The sequence below is a fragment of the Mizuhopecten yessoensis genome, unplaced genomic scaffold (assembly GCF_002113885.1).
Source record: "Mizuhopecten yessoensis strain PY_sf001 unplaced genomic scaffold, ASM211388v2 scaffold11061, whole genome shotgun sequence".
In the NCBI taxonomy this organism is placed as follows: domain Eukaryota; kingdom Metazoa; phylum Mollusca; class Bivalvia; order Pectinida; family Pectinidae; genus Mizuhopecten; species Mizuhopecten yessoensis.
Window position 1 is genome coordinate 523,614 of NW_018408859.1, and position 6,000 is coordinate 529,613.

A 6,000-nucleotide genomic window follows, 5' to 3' on the forward strand; every position below is an offset into this window, starting at 1 on the left:
TCCGCTTTTCCGTTTCCAACTATCTCCATTGAACTAGCTGCCCTTTGTGCCATTTCATATGTTTGTGCTAATTCACGAATTTGATCTAACGTTATGTTTCTCCTCTCTAGAAACTTTCTCCTCAATCGTGACGAGCTACATTTCTCTATTACCTGGTCCCGTATCATGCCGTCTCCATCTCGAAAATCACAGAATACTGCCTTTTCACGTAGACGCGTGATAAACATTTCAACCGTTTCTGAGGTATCCTGGCTCATGGCCCTGAATTGGGATCTTTCGAAAGATACATTTACTTGTGGCGTGAAATGTGCCGTTAATGCGGTATTTGCGACAGTATACACCGTTTGTCCATCTCCCGGATCACCAACTTGTAAGGTGAAAAATATATCCTGTACCTTAGGCCCAGCACAATGTAGAAATAATGCTCTTTTCTGACCAGGGTCATTCACACCCTTACCTTCCGCATATAACTCAAAAGAGCTGACCAATTTATTCCAGTGTTGACCAGCCAAAGTAAAAGGTGACGGATCAAATTGTTGTATTACCCCAAAGTCCGACAAACTTATTGCTTGAGCCATTTTAAATGTTTGTTTTTACCCTCGTCGCCAGTTTATAGTGTCTTCATGGATGGATGATTGGATCATTACCGGATTGAACCGAACCTTTAGTTATCAACATAACAAACACACCATTCAAGGTCTTCACACATGGAACTTCCGGTTTATTGCGCATGTCACATAACATGAATGATTCACGTTACATATACAATTGATAACGACTGTAGATATTATTAGATATCAATAACATATAGTATACGAATACTACATTCCATTTTTAGCTCACCTGGCACGAAGTGCCAAGTGAGCTTATGCCGCGGCGCGGCGTCCGTCCGTCGTCTGTCATCTGTCGTCCGGCGTCAATATTTTACTTTAAACAACTTCTTCTTAATAACCGAAAGGCCTAGGGTGTCGATATTTGGCCAGAAGCAAACTTGGATGAAGGGCTACAAAGTTTGTTAAAATTAATGACCTTTACCTATTTTCAAGGTCACAGCGGTCAAATATGTTAAAAACTTTAAACATCTTCTCAATAACCAAAATGCCCAAGGAGTTGATATTTGGCCAGTAGCATGCTTGGGTGAAGGGCTACCAAATTTGTTCAAATGAATGACCTTCAATTATATTCAAGGTCACAGAGGTCAATTGTATTAAAAAAACTTTTAAAAAACTTCTTCTGAATAACCAAAATGCCCAGGGGAATGATATTTATGCCAGTAGCATGCTGAGATGAAGTGCTACAAAGTGTGTTCAAATGAATGACCTTCACCCATATACAGGGTCACAGGGGTCAACTATGTTAAAAACTTCAAAACAACTTCTTCTGAATAACCAAAATGCCCAAGGAGTTGATGTTTGGCCAGTAGCATGCTGAGATGTAGTGCTACAAAGTTTGTTCAAATGAGTGACCTTTATTCATATTCAAGGTCAAAGGGGTCAAATATGTTTAAAACTTTAAACAACTTCTTCTGAATAACCAAAATGCTCAGGGTGATGATATTTTGCCAGTAGCATGCTGAGATAAAGGGCTACAAAGTTTGTTCAAATGAATGACCTTTATTCATATTCAAGGTCAAAGGGGTCAAATATGTTTAAAACTTTAAACAACTTCTGAATAACCAAAATGCCCAGGGTGATGATATTTGGCCTGTAGCTAGCTGAGATGAAGGGCTACAAAGTTTGTTCAAATGAATGACATTTACCCATATTCAAAGTCACAAGGGTCAAATATGTGAAAAACATTCAAAAACTTCTTCTGAATAACCAAAGTGCACAGGGTTATGATATTTGGCCAGTAGCATGCTGGGATGAAGGGCTACACAGTTTGTTCAAATGAATGACCTTCACCCATATACAGGGTCACAGGGGTCAACTATGTTAAAAACTTCAAAACAACTTCTTCTGAATAACCAAAATGCCCAGGGTAATGATATTTGGCCAGTAGCATGCTGTGATAAAGGGCTACAAAGTTTGTTCAAATGAATGTCCTTTACCCATATTCAAGGTCACAGGGGTCAAATATGTTTAAAACTTTAAACAACTTCTTCTGAATAACCAAAATGCCCAGGGTAATGATATTTGGCCAGTAGCATGCTGAGATAAAGGGCTACAATGTGTGTTCAAATGCATGACCTTCACCCATATTCAAGGTCACAAGGGTCAAATATGTTAAAAACTTCTTCTGAATAACCAAAATGCCCAGGGTAATGATATTTAGTCAGTAGCGTACTAGGATCAAAGGCTACCAAGTTTGTATAAATGTATGACCTTGAATCATATTCAAGGTCACAAAAAGCAAATATGTTCAAAATATTCCAACAACTTGTTCTGAATAACCCAAAGGCCCAGGATGTTGATATTTAGTCAGTAGCATATGCTGGGATCAAGGACTACTTTGTTTGTTAAAGTGAATGACTTTGACTTATATTCAAGGTCACAGGCGTCAAATTTGTTTAAATCTTTAAACAACCTCTTCTGAATAACCATGGGTCCCATGATGTTTATACTTTGCAAGTTGCATCCTGAGATGAAAGGCTATACAATGTGTTCAACATAATGACTTTGTTCGACTTTCAATCACAGGGGTGAAATGTTCAAAAAAAAATTAGCAGGGTCTTTTGAATGAATTTTAATCATAAATACTGATATTTTGCCTGTAGCTTTATTTTAGATCAATTTTAAGGTTACAAGTGTGAGTTTTATACCAGGTGATGGGCGATGCAGGCCCATTGGGCCTCTTGTTGACTGGAGGCATCCCTAGGTAGTGGATATTCAAGATTGTACAGATGGTGGGGCTGAGGGGCGGGGCAAAAAGGGGTAAATTTGGCTATATTGCTTTAAGCGACCTCTTCTCTGGAATTAAGAAGTGGATATCAATTATATTTGACTGGAAGCATCCCTAGGTAGTGGATACTCAAAATTGTACAAATAGTGGGGCTGACCCGCCCCCCTAGGGGGCTGAGGGGCGGGCCCAAAACCCAGATAGCACACCGCTGATGGGCCAACATTGGCCCAACGCAGGCATACAACATTGGCCCAACAACTGTCTGTCCGTTGCCCCAAACGTTGGGCCACTGGTGGCAGAAAATTAGTTACTTTATGTCTTACATTTCTTTGTTGCTGTTAAATTATTTTATGGTGTTTGTTAAAGAAACATTAGCAATAAAAATAGTAGATATTTGTCACTTAGAACAAATATGACTCGACCGAGACAAGATATTAACTTGATAGAACACTATAATAAAATACTGTAAATGTATAATATATATCGATTAAAAACCGGGTTAGTTTAATAAAAAAAAAAAAAAAAAAAAAAAAAAAATCTGCCTCATCCCAATAGACCATCTGCTGTTGATGTTAAGGCATCATAGCAGCATATGGTGGTGGTTGTGGGGGTGATGTGAGGATTGGGACGGTGGCGGCAGGTGATGACATGGAAGTAATAAGAACCAAGGTGGCGGTAGCAGCGGTGATGACAGGCATGGTGGTGGGTATGGCTTGTATATATCAGATCACATTAGTTTTGTTTAGGGTTTAGTGTTCTCACAACAACCAAGGTTATATGTAGATGATAATACATTAGCAATATTTCACTTACCTTATATCAATAGTCTGAAACTGTTGGTGGCAATGATATTTTCAACCTCACCATTACCCATATATTTGACAATGTAGACATTTAGTTCTTGTCCCGTTCTCATAAATTCCACCACTGCATAAGCGTAGGATGAATTGATATACACTGTCTCGGAAACAAATGAGAAAGACAAATCATTTTCAAATCTGAAAGTAGACTCATTTGCCATTTTATTTAATGATATGAGAAGAACAATGTGTGGTTGTACAGTGAAGATCAATCTTAAGGGTCTATCCGTTATTAAAATACGTTGCCTTTCTTTTACTTATCGTTAGAAGTCTTTTTACACAATACAAATTGTGTATCTTACAGATTTATTTACAATGTGGCTAGTCAATCTTCTAAAAAAAAATCTCAACTTGTCTTTTAAATATTAAGATTCATAGAAACATCTTTTAAGTTACTTTATGTCTTTCATTTCCTTTGTTGCTGGTAAATTATTTTATGGTGTTTGTTAAAGAAACATTAACAATAAAAATAGTAAAGATATTTGTCACTTAGAACAAATATGACTCGACTGAGACGAGATATTAACTTGATAGAAGACTATATATAATACAATACTGTGAATGTATGAATATCAATAAAAAGGGTCTAAATTATTTTTGCTATAAAAATTCTACCTCGTCCCAATAGACCATCTGCTGTTGATGTTGAGGCATTATAGCAGCATATGTCGGTGGTGAGGATTGGTACGGTGGCGGCAGGTGATGGTATGGAAGTAATAGGCACCACGGTGGCGGTAGAAGCGGTGATGGCAGGTATGGTGGTGGGTATGGCTTGTTTATATCACATAAGTTTTGTTTAGGATTGAGTGTTCTCACAACAACCAAGGTTATATGTAGATGATAATACATTAGCAAATCCACTTACCTTATAATAATAGTCTGAAACTGTTGGTGGCAATGATATTTTCAACCTCACCATTACCCATATATGTGAAAATGTAGACCTTTAATTCTTGTCCCATTCAGACCCTGCAGGTAGGGCGTAAGAATTGTACCTGCTGTCCCTAATTGCATGATCGTAAGAGGCGACTAAATTTGGGACCTTATCTCTTCTCTCCTTTCTAAATAACTTTCTTCTTCCTAATGTCTCCCTTGACAATGCCTCACTTTTGGCCATTTGTTGAGCGTTCGCACCTGTGAGGAAGGCTTTGGGTTCTGTCTCCTGGCCGAGACATACCAAAGTCTTTAACAATGGTAGTTTCTACTCCTGCTTAACGCTCAGCAAATTAGGAGTGGGACGACTGGTTCGCCCGTTGTCAGTATAATGTGACCGGGTGAGGCGTCCTGCTGGGTGTCTTCGGCAGTATGTTTCAGTGAGGTAGCACTATAAAGTCGTCATCAGTTCCGCGCTATCACAAGGAGATAAACACGAACATATGGCAGCCTCCCAAAATACACACACATACACTACACGCATGCATCTTGCACACAGGGGAGGCCGTCCTTAAATGACCTTAGCTGTTAATAGGACGTTAAACAAAATCAAACAAACAAACAAACCAACCCCCGTTTCCACGCCGGATGGAATCTTAATGTTTTAAGTTTTGGGCATGCATTGACGATTGTTTCCACCTGGTCTCAAGTTCAAGTAAAAATACCGTTGCAAGGTTCTTGAGGCGTGGGTAGTCAGACGCCACAATTATGTCAGTCCGGCGTGCTTCCATTGCACCCTCACCGGACTCACCTGCGTTAATCTGACACTTATATTTACATATACTGTGTGCAAAGACTGTCTGTGAATCGTGTTCTTTGAGTTTGTTACCGATAATCTTGATATATGTTCCCCGTTGTTAGTGTCTCCAAGAAAGCTGGGTCCACGTCCCGAGGCTGGGTACATTGGTGCTCAGTGCGTATGTGATCATTTCGGGGGTGTGATTGTCGCGCGCTGGGCGTCAACGTAGCAGAAGGCTTTCACAGTAGCTCCAATTTGAGCCAACCTGTTTGCCGTGGGTTGCGTCTCGTATTCCTGGGGGAAGAAGATCCTGGTGGTTGAGCAGGGGTCGGAATCACTGATGAACTCTGGATTGGAGGGAGACATGATCCGACTTTCTGCAACATGCTACTTTGGCTTCGGACTCTGGGAAGTCGAGAGGTGGTATGGGCCCTCTATCACCAATCGGCTGGTCACGCCGAGCCCTTGGTTTACATACTTCCAAGAAGGCGGTGGCTTAGGGTCAATCGCGAGAGTATGCTCTTCCGGGTAATATATATACTCGTTATGTATACTTTTACGAGTATACTACTTTGTGTATCCCTGACACTTTGGCGCTGGATATCCGCGCTGATATTAGTGTCCCCT